This window comes from Rhinolophus hipposideros (genome assembly GCF_964194185.1).
Source record: "Rhinolophus hipposideros genome assembly, chromosome: 22".
Classification (NCBI taxonomy): domain Eukaryota; kingdom Metazoa; phylum Chordata; class Mammalia; order Chiroptera; family Rhinolophidae; genus Rhinolophus; species Rhinolophus hipposideros.
Genome location: NC_138068.1, coordinates 22,959,026 through 22,976,229, shown reverse-complemented (window position 1 = coordinate 22,976,229; position 17,204 = coordinate 22,959,026). Strand labels below are relative to the sequence as shown.

General features: G+C 34.3%; 1 pseudogene across 1 annotated transcript in view; it reads right to left on the bottom strand.

Moving 5' to 3' along the window:
* LOC308490965 (large ribosomal subunit protein uL30-like) overlaps nt 1-17,204 on the bottom strand; it is a 62,526-nt pseudogene continuing 45,322 nt past the window's right edge. Inside the window, exons 2-3 of the transcript in view lie at nt 16,680-16,740; nt 1-317 (exon numbers count right to left, since the gene is read on the bottom strand). The product of the transcript in view is annotated as a large ribosomal subunit protein uL30-like (transcript). The remainder of the gene's footprint in view (nt 318-16,679; nt 16,741-17,204) is intronic.

Genomic DNA, 17,204 nt, shown 5'->3' with positions numbered 1-17,204 from the left:
TCAAGAGTTAGTACTGGCCACCTTCGTGGTCTTGGCCGCCCCCGTGGTCTTGGCCACCTTAGTTGTCACCGCCACCTGTGTCTTAGCCCCCTGGGTCATCCGCATCTTGGTCGTCATAGTTCTTGGAACTCCTACTGTAGTTGCAGTGTTTGAGTGGTTACCGCAGATGAGAGGATAAAGCTCTTTCCCAGACATAATACAGCACATTTTTCCTTTGCTGCACGTGGAAGTAGGTGGCTGTATGTGTATCTCTCCAGTTTTGCACTTCCTCCTGCAATTGCCATATCTGTTTGCACACTTTTTCGCAAAAAAATTACCTGTATAAAGGAATTATATACATCATTTAGACCAGAGATATGTCACAAAAGATAAAAATAACAATAGTTCTTTGAACACTGATTATTCAAGTCCTTTACCAGTTGCTGTCTTATACTTTTCCCAATCATGAAGACTTGCTCTGAGGATTAAATGAGATTTTGTAAACATATACACACAGAATTTCTTATATATGTATGAGGCTTTCTGAAACCAAAATTCTGCATATAAACACATGCAGGTGTCTATTTCCCATTATTTTACATGGGAAAATATATAACACGTTATTACTTATGAGTATGAAATTCCCAACCAAGTTCAGAAAATGTAATTAAAACACACATTAACACCTAAATTGAAGTTAAAAAGGTATCGTTTTAAAATTTGAAATGCTCAAATCATCTCATTATTACCTAAACACACATGGCTTTTATTGAAGCTTGGTGAGATTTTCAAATTATCTGTACATGTTTCTGAGGTTCTACAAATTGCATTTAAAATGTAACTCTAGATTTGTCTTATATTTTGTCTTGTTACATATAAATACAATTTTTTCATTTGTATCTATGTGTAGATATACATGTATATAGGTATGACTATATAATATTGGGCTACGAATACATTCTACAAAATTTGGGAAATAAAAAACCAAAAGCCTTGGTGAATAATGAGTAATCCTGAGTGGGTTAAACTTGGATAATTCTAGGAATATATTCATTCATTAGGGAAACATTCTGCTGGATGTGGCTATGTATGTTTATGTGTTATATAAACACATTTAAAAAATGCTCTTGTCACATGGTGTAACACATAGAAGGCCCTAAGGAGATGTTGGAACTCTTTCTTACCTTGTTCTACATTGCTTATCTCATCCCTCTATTCAACCAACAAATATATAATGAGTGCCTACTACGTCAAGAACTCTGTAAGAAGATGGGAATAGACAATGAACAGAAAGACAAAGTTTGAAAATCTTATACTGGGGAGGGGAGAAAGAAAATAAACAAGTAAATGAATAAACAAAATAACTACAGATTGTGATAAGTGCAACAAATTAGAAGAATAATGTGATGTAGAAGAAAGTGAATATAGCAATGAATCATTTTTGAGTTCTGACTATGACCACTCCTATTATCTGTTATCAGCTGTTTAATCCTCCTCTGAGGATGAAATGAAATTTTGCATACATTATATTTATGTACATACATAGATCTATAGACCTATGTATGGGCCTCTCACTTCTAAACTCAGAATTCTGCATGGGGTCATTAAGGTAATGATCCCTCAGGAAATGACATTCAACCCTAGACATACAGGAGGAGAAGGACCCAGCTGTGTGAACATCTAGAAGAGAGTGCAAAGAAGAAGGAATAGCATATGAAAAGGCCATGAGCAGAAGAACCTGATATTTTGGGGGAATAGAAAGAGTGGTGACTTCTTTGTTTTCATGGTTTTTCTTACTCTATTTCCTCTGTTTCTTCTTTGGTATCTGCAAGGGCTCTCCATAATAGTCCTTGGCCTTCAGCTTCCTCTGCAGTCTCTACCTCCACAGTCCCCTTCTTACTCACTATCCCAAACATCTTTACAGAGATAACATTCAAATAGTTTTCTTCAGCTGGGCTATGTGGATGGAAACCTCAGATCAAGACTCCTTCTTTTCCATCCTGAGTTCTGTGGGCCCCGGCATTTTGTTGATTCTTCTTCTAAATATCCTTTCTAAGGGCTGCCTTTCTAATGCCTCTAGATTTTGGGTTAGACTTGGATAATCTTACAGCATAATCCTGAATTGCTTCTGTTTGTCTAGAAAGGGAACTGAGAAATTTTCATGAATCCTTTGTTTGAAAAAGGGGGCAAATACGTGATATATATCATCAATGTTCCAGAGGCAGAGGGAGAAATCATGTCATCGAAACTCACAGAATTTCAAGGATGCAATACACCTGAAACATCTTCTGAGGCAACCCTCTTACTGTTATTAATTTCTTCTTTTCCACCTTCAATTTGAACAGTTCTGCAAATTCTAGAGAACATTAAATATTATCTCTAGAGGCAGGTGTTAAATCATGCTCCACCTGTTAGGAAATTCTCCCTCAAAAAAGTTTATTTCTCACTTTGTGCCATATTCAAAATATGGGATTGAGTCCAATATAAAAAACAGAATTAAAAAAACAACGACCATAAGCATGGTGAATAAACTGTTCTCAACATGGAAAAGAACTTTCTAGTCATGGGACCAATTCAAATGAAATACCAACAGGTTTCGCAACATGAAAATGGAAATTTTGTGCCTCAAATAAATCAGTAAAATTATTTAGACGTAACCAATAAGTTAAAAAATATTTGCAAGAACTATGAAATAGAAAGTTTAAATAGAAAGTTTAAAAATAGTAGCACACTAACAGTAACACTTGGCATTATATGCTAGTTTCCTTTACCACCTTTGACCATGCATTGGAATTTCTAAAATTTACCTGTATAAACAGAGAATCTTACAATGACATATTAACAAGGTTTTACAGCGTTATTCAAAATATTGATACAGTGGAAAAATAATTCAAATGACACATAATAAGGGACTCTCCCGTTAATATTGGTACAAAAATAAGACAAAATAATAAGCACCTACTGCAAATTATATTTTCAAGGAGTGTTTAAAGACTGTGAAAAATTTCCTGATACAATCTTAAATTAAAAAGGGAAGATTATAAACATGTACATCAGTTGGTCACAATTTAAAAAATGTAAGCAGTGATGAAATTGTGGCCACTTTATTTCCAAAATGCTTTCAGTGTTCCTGTTTTAATTTTGTAAAATAAACTAAAGAATTAATTAAAAAGAAGAAATGCTTACACAGGTCGAGCTAAAATCTGACATAGGACTTCCAACAGTCTTGAATCTTTCCTCCCTATTCACTCAGAATACTTTCCTTCCCTTTTCCACCTTACAATTCCATAGATATATAGAAATAGCCTTTCCTGTTTGGTTCACCACATCCAAGGAAAAAACAGTGTGTGTGTAGGGGGTTCCCTTTTCTGTAAGACCAAGAAATTGGAAGAAGTAGTAGTATAGAATTGCTATAGGTAATACAGTAGGTAATACCTGGTGCCATACAAAGTGAAATGAGGCAGGGCTGGACTGAACTGGCCCTAAGAGATAGGACCGAGGGAAGTTGGGGATGTCAGGGTCATCTCTGTCCTTGGCTTCTCATTGTCCTCCCTCAGCTCCTATTATAGACACCGCTCTACTGTGAGAGCCTTGAGGTCTCTTAGATCAGAGGTGTTTTGAAGAAGTAAGGCAAACCTCGGCCCCCTCCCAGTGAGAACCCTGCCCCCAAGCCCGTGGCCAGTCTGATAAAAGGGACTCCATGTGCAGGACCCTGTTCTAGGTCCGTGTTTCTTCTTCCCCAAGATTCTATTTACCTGAGACCAACTGGACCAGGAGCAAAAAAATTGCAAGAGTGAGTAATAGGGACTTCATGGCTCTTGAAATACAGCAGACTGGCAGTGGGTTCTATGGAGTCCAGAACTCTCTATTCAGCGTTACTCTCAACTCAGGTCTTTATTGTCCTCTCTGGGTGGGGTTGGGCTCAGCCAGTGGACCAGAAGGATGTAGGCTATTGTGCCAAACGTAACTTCTGTCCATTGGCCAGCAGCTCTAATTGAGGCTCCACTGCTTAACAGCCCTGTTCTAGGCATGCCTTAGGGGAAAGAGAAAGACTTGTAAGAGAAGGTGCAAAAAGCCCTGCTGAAGTGTATGGCAATTTAGAGAGAAAGATACAAGAAGAATTTAGCTGATTATCGAAGGCTGGGGTTGTGCTATCTGTTTCCCACAATCTCCTGTGTTGGTTCTAAAAGTATTTATCTTACTGCCTGTGACAGTCTGTTTGCCTGTATGTCTCTTCCCCTAAAATACAATGTATTTTTGAGCACTGACTGCATATTATTCTTGTTTTGTATATTAATTCTGGATATAGAGGAGTACCTTAGTGTTTGTTTGTTAAATGAAAAAGTTAGTATTTTGTTGATAATCTGGTGAGTTAGAAAGTATCGTAGAAGTAATTCAGAGGTATAAAGATGTCTTTAAGTCCGCACTTGAGTCCAGCAATAAAGCATCACAAAGAAAAGTACATCCATATGATTCAATGCTGTGCATTTGTTAAAAAGAGTGCAAAAGTAGCATTGTAGTGCACCATCTTTAGTAATGATTCTAATTAATGGGAGAAAGTCATATGTCTTGTATGTAAGTAAATGCATTAACTAAAAGAGTGCAAGGCAGATGTCATGCTAATAGTAGCTGTTTTCTGAATGAGTTTGAGGCAGGCGTTCAAAGAGATTTTGTGTTGTTAAAGTATCTTTTTGAGTGGCCCAGTGGATTGTGACTGGAAGCCATAAGATCCTAGAGATTTTATTCTTTGTAAGGAGTTTTCATTTTCCTTTTTTAAAATTAGTGAGACAATTGATGTACATGAAAATCCATTAGAGTGGATGAGTTTGGATGAATTTGACAAATTATGCGCTTGTGAAACCTTCATCAGAATCAAAATAATGCATATATCCTTCACCCTCAAAAAGCTCATCATGTCCCTTTGGTAGCCACTCCTTTCTGTCTCCTCGCCTTCATGATACCCTGGCAACCCTGATAGACTGTGTCCCTAGAGCTTTGCTTGCATCTTCTGGAACATTCTAGAAATGAAGTCATATAGTATGCATCATTTTCTGCCTGGCTTTTTTCATCCAGGGTAATTATTTTGAGATTGAGCTATGTTGTGGTGTGTACTAATAGTTTATTTCTCTTATTGCCACAATATTTTTTCATAGATATATAACAATCCATTCATTCAAACATCTTTTAATGAACATTTTGATGGCTTCCAGATACTAGCTGTTACAAATAAAGCTGCCATTGATCATTTGTGTGCAAGTCTTTAGTGGACAAATGCTTTCATTACTCTTTGGTAAACACCTAGGTGTGGAATGACTGAGTCACAGGGGTGGTATATTTTCCCTTATTAAGAAACTACCAAATTGTTTTCCAAATAGCTGTACCATTTTGCATTCCCACCAGCAATATATGAGAGTTCATTTTTCTCCATACCTTCACCAACACTTTGCATGTACAGTTTTTAAATTATTATTATTATTATTATTATTATTATTTTAGTTTTAGCCATTTTAGTGAGTGTACTGGTATTTCATTGTGATTTTAATATTCATATTTCCAGTGATGAAATATGTCAATATTCTTTTACATGTAATATTTGCCACCCATATATCTTCCTTGGTGAAGTGCCTTTTTAAGTAATTTCTCCATATTTTTATTAGGTTTTCATTCTCTTTTTTTTCCGTCCCCTTTCTCCCACCTCCCCTGTCACCCCCCTCTGGTTCAAGCCGTTGTTTCTCAACCTAGTTGTGTAGGACACAGCTCCCTGGCCCATGCTGGTGTTATGAGACTTGCGGGTGGGGGAGGGTGGCGGCTGAGGCAGTGGGTCTTCATTCGTTGGTCAGCAGCCCACAGCAGCTCACAGCAGCTCACGCTGTCTGCCCGCCACTCGCTGGCTATCCACACAGCAGCCAGAGGCAACACACAGCAGCCCACGGCAGCCCATGCCAACGTCTGGCTGCTCACGGCAGCCCAGCTCCAGGGAGAGCTGTTGTTCACAATCTTATTTGTAGAGGGCGCAGCCCACTGGCCCATGTGGGAATCCAACGGGAGGCCTTCAGCGTTAGGAGCACTGGTGCTCCAATCGCCTGAACCACCGGGCTGGGCTTCTTTCTCCTTATTCAATTCTAAGTTTCCTTTCTATATTCTAGACACAAGAATTTTGTTGGGCACATGATTTGCAAATATTTTTTCTCAGTCTATGTGTTGTCTTTTTATTTCCATAACAGTATATTTTAATGATTAGTTTTTATTTTGCTGAAATCCAATTTATTGATTTCATAGTTTGAGCCTTTTTGTCATACTTAAGAAACCGTTGTTAAACCCAAAGTCACATATATTTATGTTTTTCAGAAGAAAACGTGTAGAGAGTTTTATCTCTTTCACTGAAATCTAGGTTTAGTTTTTGAATTAATTTTTAAATAGTGTGAAGTAAGAGTCAAGTAATGTTTTTCACATGGGGCTATGCAATTGTCCCATCACCACTGCTGATAATTTATCTTTTTCCTATTGAATATGTGGGTTTATTTCTGTATTCTCTATTCCGATGTATATGTGTAGCCTAAACAAACATCATAATTTCTTTATTAATGTAGCTATACCTAGCATAGTATATAGCTTTATATACTATGTTTTTTGGACCTAGCTCTTCTATAAATTTATTTTTCACATTTAAATATTTAATCCAATTGGATTTATTTGTGCATATGATGTGAGGTATGGATCAGACTTCATTGATTTACCATTAAGTGGTCAGTGTTAGACAAACAATCTATTTTTTACTCACCGGTTAAAAATGCCACCTTAATCATTATTAATTTGTATGTTCACTAGGGCTTGTTTCTGGAGTCTCATCTATTTTCATAGTTCTACTTTTCTATTCCTACTCCAATATCAGACTATTTTACAGTCTATGATTTTTGACATGTAGAATTTTTTAATATTTTAAGTGGAACTTTTACTATTTGATTTCTTTCATTTAAGTATTTAACTCCATTGACTCTATTCCCTATGCTGTACTCCACGTCCTGTGACTATACAGCTATATATGATGTCAGTGGGGTAGATCGGAGGAGGGGTGTGATCACTTTGTAAAGGGCGTAAAGGTCTAGCTATTACATTGTTTTGTACACCTGAAACTACTAAAAAGAAAAAGATATCAATGAATATTTAACTCTGCTTTCTTCTTATAAAAGTATTTTTTGTGGTAAAAAGACTTAACATGAGATCTACTCTCTTAAGAAATGTTTACGTGCACAATACAACATTGTTGTATTGTTACAAAAGTGTACAACATAATATTATGTAGGTGTGATGTTGTACCACAGATCTCGACAACTTAGTCGTCCTGCTTAACTGAAACTTTATGCCTGTTGATTAGTAACTCTCCATTTCCCCATTGCTCAGCTCTTGGTAGCCACCATTCCACTCTTTGATTCTATGATTTTTACTCTTTTAGATACCTCGTATAAGTGGAAACATGCAGTTTTGTCTTTTTGTGGTTAGCTTATTTCACTTAGCTTAATATTCTCAAGGTTCACCCATGTTATTGTATATTGTAGAATTTCCTTCTTTTTAAGTCTGAATAGGGTTCCATTGTATGTGTGTATCTCATTTTCTTTATCCATTGATCTGTTGATGGGCATTGGTCTTGGCAATGTTTCTATATCTTAGCTATTGTGAATACTGCTGTAATGAACAAGGGAACATTATTATCTCTTTGAGATCTTGATTTCAGTTCTTTTGGACAAATACACAGAAGTGAGATTCCTGGATCATATACTAGCTCTATTTCAATTTTTTGTGTTTTGAGGAAAGTTCATACTGTCTTCCATAGTGGCTGAACCATTTTGCAACCCCACCAACAGTGTGCAAGGGTTCTAATTTCTTATCCTCACCGATGTACTGCTGGATTTTATATGATACTATTTTGTTGAGAATTTTTACATCTATATTCATCAGGGATATTTGACTGTAGTTTTTTGGTTTGTTTTGTATTTTGTGTTTGGCTTTCTTTTGTGATGCGTTTGTCTGGCTTTTGTGATGTCTAATGCTGGCTACATATAATGAAGTCTCCCTTTTTAATTTTTGAGAAGGGTTTGAGAAGGATTGACCCTAAATCTTCTTTAAATGTTTGTTTGAAATCACCAGTAAAACCAGCTGTTCCTGAGTTTTTCTCTGTTGGAAGGGCTTTGATTACTGATTCAATATCCTTAGACATTATTGGTTGTTTGGGTTTTCTATTTCTTCATGATTTGGTCTTGAGGGTTGTATGTTTTTCCTTATGCATTTTGGATCAATTGTGTTTTTTACATACTTGCAAATACAAGCAGAATCAGAAAATCTTAAAAATATTAGTGTTATAAACATCAAAATCTAGGTACAAATCTAAAAGAAAATTATTAGATTTTTCTAGTAATTAGAAAAATCTAATAATTTTCAATTATTAGAAAATTGTTAGATTTAGTATTGCAATGTTGTTAATCTATAAATTTTATAAATTAAATACATCTATAAATGCAATCCCAAACTGTTTAAATGTCATTAACTTTATTTCCCTTTGACATTTTGATCATAAAAGTGGTAAAAATTCCAAGAGTGAATAATAACTAAGGTAATGTTGAAGGAGAAGTACAAATCTGGAGACTATGTGCCCAAAACAAGATATAAGTTTTCAGTAAGAAAAGATATAGTTACACTAGTTACAAAATTATGTATATTTTATGCAGTCATCTATTGCAAAGGTGACACTGCAGTGCACTGAATAAAGAATGTCTTTTCCAGTAAATGGTGTCTGGTGATTTGGATATTCATATAACAGAAAATTAACCTTGACCTACCTTTCACATCCTATAAAAAAATCAGTACCAGATGGTATCAGTTGCAGATATAACTGTGAAAAGTAAAAGAATACAGAAAACAGCAGAGGAGAATGTTTTCAATATCTTAAGTACGATCTGGAAAGTAAAAATCATAAAAGAGAAATATCTGTAATTTGTTAAAATCTAGAATTTTTGGTCATAAACTTACAACAGTAAGAGTGAAAAGACATAGAGTAGGAGAAATATTTAGGATACATATGAGGTCTGACAATTAAGTTCGCAAACTCATCCTAGAAAAAGTGCTACATACCTCATTGCTGAATATCACTATGGTCACCTTTGAAGTCCTCCCCTTGGGGAGCTTTACACTGACGCCAGTGCCTAGTCCACCCTTCAAAGCAATTTTGGAACTCTTTTTCTGGAATGGCCATCAGAGCTGTCGTTGTATTACCCTTGATGTCCTGAATGTCATCAAAATGTCTTCCTTTCAATATTTCCTTTATCTTTGGGTAAAGAAAGAAGTCATTGGGGGTCAGATCAGGTGAGTAGGGAGGGTGTTCCAATACAGTTATTTATTTACTAGCTAAAAACTTTCTCATAGAAAGTACCCTGTCTAAGACTCTCCAAGATTCTGGTGACCTAGAGGATTTGGGAGAAGACGGTCAGGAAGCCCCCATTCCCAGGACCTCTGCCATGGAAGAGACTACATCTGTGTCATTCTTGACCTCCATGTAACCCAAACAGGCCCTGGTACACAGTACACTCAAAAAAGTCTGTTCTTTTACTTAGCAAGGAACATGAACTGAAACTCACTAGGGCTGGGCTCTATGGCTTTAAGCCGTGGATCCTCACAGTGGGGCAATTCACAGCTTTGGTTCTGTTCAACTCACAACAGACACAAGACCTCATCCCAGTTATTCCAGGGAGCCAAGGCCAAGGCTTGAGAACCAAGTTACTAACAGGGAGTGGGGGTGGGGATTAATCCAATAAAAATTAGCTTTACAATTAAAAAAAAATAAGAAAAACAAAAACTCCCTCACAGACAGTGCTCGTGAGCTGGTGCATTGACGTGATGTAAGAGCCATGAATTGTCAGTGAAAAGTTCAGGTCGTCTAATTTTTTCACACAGCCTTTTCAGCACTTCCAAGTCATAAACTTGGTTAACTGTTTGTTCAGTAGGTACAAATTCATAATGAATAATCCCTCTGATATCAAACAAGTTAAGCATATCATTGTAACAAGTTCATGAATTTAATTGTTGGACCTTGTATACCAGGAGTGCCAAGAAAAAAGGAAACACATGACTTGTATTCATCTTTTGTTATCGCTATGTATTATAACAATTTTAATACAGTTTTTTCCTTTCTTAAAGTGTGTATACTTTTTCTTGGCACCCTTTGTATTTATCAAAAGACCTGTATAAGATTAGTCAACGCTAAACTACTTTGAATAGCTACATATAACAGCTTAAATATATACATTACCCAAGCCCCCATCAACAGTGTAAGGGACAACTATTAATATATTGTGGTGTGTTTTATTTAAAATATACAATATTACAGAGCAATTGAAAGGAATAATTTACAGCCAATAGTAATAATTTTTCAAAGAAAAACATTATAAAGCATACTTTTAAAAATATAATATTGAGCAAGAGAAACAGAAAGTGATTAGGCTACTTATACAAAGTACAAAAACAGGTAAACTGAGCTATGTTGTTAGGTATCAGGATATCGATTCTCTTTGAGGAGGTTAGTGATGGGAGGGCAGCAAGCAAGACCTGTGAGGTGCTAGCAGGGTTTTGTTTCTTTTTTTTTTTTTTTTTTAAACTTATTTTTTACAATTTGTTTCTTTTATTTATTTTTATTTTATTTTATTTATTTATTTATTTTTTTAAAGTTTCTTTTTTTTTTTTTTTTAAGAAAGGGTTTTTTTTTTTTTTTTTTTACATTTTTTTTTTTTTTTTTGCCTTTTTGTGTGTGTGTGTGTATGTGTGTGTTGAGAGCCCACTGGCCCATGTGGGAATCGAACCGGCAGCCTTCGGAGTTAGGAGCACGGAGCTCCAACCGCCTGAGCCACCGGGCCGGCCCAGGGTTTTGTTTCTTGATCTGGGCTCTGGTTACATGGGTGCACTCAGTTTATCAAAATTTAGTGAAATATCAAGTAACGGGTATTGCACATCTCTGTACATGTATTATTCTTCAATAAAGAATTAAAAGTGAGTGTGAATTTATGCATTTTTATATCAACAAAAAGTGAGAGAATTCATTACCAGTGAGCCTGCATGAAGAGAAATATTCAAGGGAGTCTTTAGATAGAAAGAAATGGAGAGCAAACAGACACAGAAATGCAGGAAGGAATAAGTATACTGTTTTAATGAGTATAGAATGCACAAAAATACTAGTAATGCGGATTCAAGTATTTATTACATTTATTAAGGTGACATTGGTTAGTAGAGTTATATAGGTTTCAAGTATACAATTCTATAATTCATCATCTATATACTGCATTGTGTGTTCACTATCCAAAGTCATTTCTTCTTCCTTCACCATGTATATATTTGACCAACTTTACCCTCTTAAGTATATTTAAACTTACAATGTAAGTCACGGGGATGTAATGTACAACGTAGAGAATATAGTCAATAATATTGTGGTAGCCTGGTACTGTGTCAGACGGTTACTGCACTGATCGTAGTGATCACTTCTTTCGGTATATAAGCATTGAATAACTATGGTATATACCAGAAACTAACAAAGTATTGTATGTTAGCTATATTTTAATAAGAATCTTAAAAAAAAACTGTGTGTGTGTGTGTGTGTGTGAAAGAGATGGGGGAGGGAAGGAACGATGAGAGAGAGAGATTGGAAATGCAGGAAAAAAGAGAAATAGAAAACTTAACGAATAAAAACTAATGTTATATAGGCAAAACAAATAGCAGATGGTAATCATAATTTCAGTAATACTGTTATTTACATTAAATTTCAATGGATTAAGCACTTCAACTGAAAAGTACATATTATTGGATTGCACAAAGAAAGCATGATCTTACTATGTTTTGTCTAAAAGAATATAAACATACACTACGAAGACATAGAAAAATTGGGGAAAAACAGCTTGCATGGAAAAGGCTAACCAATGCAAACAGTAAGCATTAGAAAGCTGGAGTGGTTACATTAATATCTTACATAGTTGATTCTAAGACAGAGTGTTTACTAGAGATAATGAAGGCTATTTCCTAATGATGAAAGGGTCAATCCATTAGCTAGACATGAAGTAGCTGGTAACAGAACTTAAAAATACGTGTAACAAAAATGGACAGGACTAAATTGAAAATAGCTCAGAAAGTAGTTTGTTCAGGGATGGATTTACATTTAAATTAATTAAAATTAAATAGAATTAAAAATTCAAATCCTCAGTCACACTAGACACATTTCAAGTACTCGCCAGTTACATGTGGTTGACGATAGATTTTTTTTACTATCCCAGAAAATGCTGTTGGCCAATGCTGGTCCCTAGAGCACATGTCAGCAGACTATAGACCACAGGCCAAATTCAACCCAGGGCCTGTTTTTGTATAGCCCGCGAGTTAAAAATGGTTTTTAAGTGGTTGAAAAAAAAACAAAAGAAGACTATTTCATGATGTGAAAATTATATAAAATTAATGTAGTATCCACAGGTAAAGTTTTCTTGGAACTCAAAAAAAAAACCCAAAAAAACCGTGGGCAGCTGGTTGGCAGTTGGTTAGAGAGCAGTGCTCATAACACCAAGGTCGCCAGTTCGATTCCCACATGGGCCAGTGAGCTGCACCCTCCACAACTAGATTAAAAACAACGACTTCACTTGGAGCAGATGGGTCCTGGAAAAACACACTATTTCCCAATTTGAAAAAAAACACACAAATAGACAAATTCATGATCATAGTTAGAAAATTTTACCATTCACTGTAAGTTACTGATAGAATAACTAGACAAAAAAATTCATAAGAACTTAATAAATCTGAATAATACTATCAACCATCTCAATGTAATGAGCATTTATAGAACACTACATCCAACAACTACAGAATGCACATTCTTTTCACATGCATATGAGATATTCACAGAGACAGACAAATGCTGACCTTTAACAGAAGGGTGGTTTTGTTTTTCCCTTTTATTAAAAGTAAATTTATTGGGATGACAGTGGTTAGTAAAATCACATAGGTTTGAAGTGCACAATTCTAAAACACATCATCTATATATCATACTATGTGCTCACCACCCAGAGATAGTTCTCTTTCCATAACCCTGTGTTTGATCCCCTTTACCTTCTCTACCATCACCTTTTACCTCTCTGGTAACCACTGAATGTTGTCTATGTCCAAGTTTTTGTTTCTTTCTTTGTTTGTCTTATTCCTTTGTTGCTTTCAGTTTTATATCCCACATATGAGTGAAGACATATGGTTCTCCACTTTTTCTGTATAAATTATTTTGCTGAGAATAACAATCTCAAGGTCTACCCATGTTTCCAAAAATGGCACTATTTCATAGTTTCTTTTGGCAAAGTAGTCATTGTGTATATATACGTATATATATATATATATACACATACATACATATATATAGTGTGTGTATATGTATATACATTTATATGTATATATACATATATACACATATATACATATATACATATATACATATATATATACACATATATATATACATACATACCACATCTTTATCCAATCATCTATCAAAGACACTTTGGTTGTTTCCATGTCTTGGCCACTGTAAATATGCTGCAGTGAACATCGGAGTACATATATCTTTATGGATAAAAGTTTTCAGATTTTTGGGGTATATACCCAGGAGAGGGATTGCTGGGTCATGTGGTAATTCTATTCTTAATTTTTTGAGAAACCTCCACACTGCCTTCCATAGCGGCTGCACCAGTCTACATTCCCACCAACAATGTATGAGGGTTCCTTTTTCTCCACAGCCTCTCCAACACTTGTTATTATTTGTCTTGTTGGTGACAGGCATTCTAACATGTGTAAAGTGATGTTTTTTTTTTGTTTTCTTTTTTTGTTTGTTATTAGTTTCAGGTGTACAAGACAAGGTAATACTTAGAAGTGATGGTTTTGATTTGCATTTCCCTAATAGCTCGTGAAGTTAAGCACTTCTTTGTATATCTGTTGGCTGTTTGTATGTCTTCTTGGGTGGTTTCTTTTCATGTCTTTTGCCCATTTTTAAATTGGATTGTTTGTCTTTTTGTTGTTAAGTTGATTAAGTTCCTTATATATTTTGGATATTAGTCCCTTACCAGAGGTGTTGCTTGCAAATATTTTCTCCCATTCATTTGGTTGCCTCTTAGTTTTGTTGATGGTTTCTTTTGCTGTGCAGGAGCTTTTAAGTTTGATATAGTCCCATTCATGTATTGTAGCTTTTACTTCTCTTGCCTTTGAGGTCAAATTCATAAAATTCTCTTTGAACCCAAGGACCATAAGCTTAGTATCTATACTTTCTTCTATTCCATTTATTGTTTCAGGTCTTATGTTTTTACATTTATAAAAAGGAAGTTTTTGTAAATGTTAAAATATTGCAATGTATTACATTAGAAATAAATTAAAATGATATCTAGAAAAATATCAGAATCGAGTTGGAAATCAATAAACACACAATGCTAAGAAATATACAAAATATTTTTAAATTAAATAACGTATTTCTAAGTAAGCCATGTGTTAAAAGTAAAATCCTAAGGATAATTAACATGTATTTTGAACTAAAAGATAATGAAATATTAAACATATAAACAGCATGTTAAAATGCATGGAATACAGCTATTCCCGTGTTTAGAGGGAAATTTGTAGCTGTAGATGCATATATCATCAAAGAAGAGCTTTAAAATAAGGATGGAATTTTTCCATCTAAAGAATGAAGAAAGAGGCAAGTAAATTACATCCAAGGTAAGCTGAATGAAAGGAAATAATAAACATATGACTAAGTGTCAGTGAAATAGAAAACAAAAATAATAAAGAAAATTAACAGAAGAGGAATTTGGTATTTTCAGCAAATTAATGGGATTAACATTACCCTAGCAAGATTTAGCAAGAAAAAATTTATAGTTTCAGGAATTAAAGAAGGCTTATTATGACAGATCTTACAAACATTAAAAAGGATACTGAGAGCATTATTAATCACTTTATATCAATTATTTTTCTCATTTCTTCAGGTGAGAGATCAGATTAATTATTAGACACTTTTTCTCTCTTCTAATATAAGCACTTAGTGTTCTAAATTACCTCCTCAGCACTAATTTAGCACAAATTTTGAGCATGTTGAATTTTCATTTTCATTCAATTTAGTGTGTATTTTATTTCCCTTCAGATTTTCTCTTTAACCCAGAAGTGTGTTGTATAGTTTCCAAGTGTTTGGAGATTTTTCTGTTTTAGTTTTGTTAATGATGTCTAATCTGAGTCTGTTGTGGTCAATCACACAGAGAACAAACTCAGTATGATTTCCAATTCTTTTAAATTAGCCAAGGCTTGTTTTATGGCCTAGGATATATCCTATCTTGGCCCATGGCTCATGGGAGCTTGAAAGAAATATTTACTCTGCTATAGTTGTGTGGAGTGCCCTATAAATTCCACTTGGGTCCTGTGGTCGATGGTGTTGTTAAAATTCCTCTATTGATGTTGATTATTTTCTTGCTTATTCTGTCAGTTGCTGAGAAGTGTGGTTATGTGCACAAATATAATTGTGTGTAGGTCTATTTTTCCTTTTCAATTCTTGTAATTATTTCTTCACTTATTTTGTAGCTTTGTTGTTTGGAGCATACACATTAAGATTGTGCTGTCTTCTTGGTTTATTTGCCCTTTTATCATTATTTAATAACTTCCATAATCCTGATAATGTTCTTTGCTCTGGTCTACTTTATACAATATTAATATAGTATTTATATCTTTTGACTTCCGGGATTATTTATATCTTTTGATTAATATTTGCATGGTGTATCTTTTCCCATTCTGTTATTTACCACCTACTTATGTCATTGTATTTGATGAGAGTTTCTTATAGACAGAGTATATTTGGGTTATTGTTTAATATACTCTGACAATCTCCATGTTTGAATTTGTGTATTTAGATCACATAAATTTAAATGTAGCTATTTAAATGTAATTAGTGATATGATAGGGTTTAAATATTTTACATTATTTTTGTTCCTTTTGTTTTTTGTTTCTCTGTGTTCGTTTTTCTGTCATTTTGAGAGTTACTTGGACATTATTTAGAATTCCATTTTGATTCATCACAAGGGAAATAAAAGCAAAAATAAATTAATGGGACTATTAATTTATTAAACTAAAAAGCTTCTGCACAACAAAAAAAAAACATCAACAAAATAAAAAGGCAATCGACCAAATGGGAGATGATATTTGCAAACAATACCTCTGATGAGGGGCTAATATTAGAAAAATATAACAAACTCATATAACTCTATAGTATTTTTTATTATATCTCTTAGATAGCTTTTGTAGTGGTTGCTTTCAGTATTACATTTATGTCTATAACTAATCAGTCTATTGATGCATAATTTTACCCATTCAGGTGAGGTTTAGAAATCTTATTATCCTATGTCTCTTTGATCTTCACTATTTAAAATATAATTGACTAAAGTATTTTCTCTACTTATGTTGAGAACTACAATAGAATGTTATAATTTTTGCTTCAACTGTCATAGTTTAGAAAACTGAAAAGTAGAAAGTCTATTGTACAGGTAACCTCCATATAACACGGTTGTTCGGTTCCTAAAAAATGCCATGTTCTGTAGCAATTTCTTAAATAAAAATAAGGTGTGCTAAGAGCTTACAAACTGTCCTAAAGGATCAATGGAGACAGCACTCACCTTCAGCCAGGATGATGGCTACAGAAGACTTCAGGAAGGGGCAAAATTTGAACTGGTTGGGCTAGGATGGATAGAAAAAATTTTAAAAATAATTATAACTACTCTTTTATTATTATAAAAGTAACATGTGGTCATTGTACAAAAAAAGTAAGGATAAATAAAAATAAGAAAATAAAAATCACCTATAATCCTACTACCCAGAAAACAACCACCAACAGTTGAGCATGTTATTTTCCTTTTTTCAAAAATGTATATGTAATATGATTTTTAAATAAAATCATCCTATACAGAAAAAAAAAGCCATGTTATGTGAATCCGTGTCATACGAAACAAAGAACTAGTACAAAAATGGGGGTTAGGTTCCAAAAATTTTAAAAACATACCATTATATTTTTATAATTAAGAGAAATATCTTTATTAAAGCAATTTTCACCAAAAGTATAACATATTAATGTGTATTAAATAATGTTTTCTTCGTCATCACTACTAAGCTTTTATTACGTTCCGTGTTGTTCAGGGATTTCC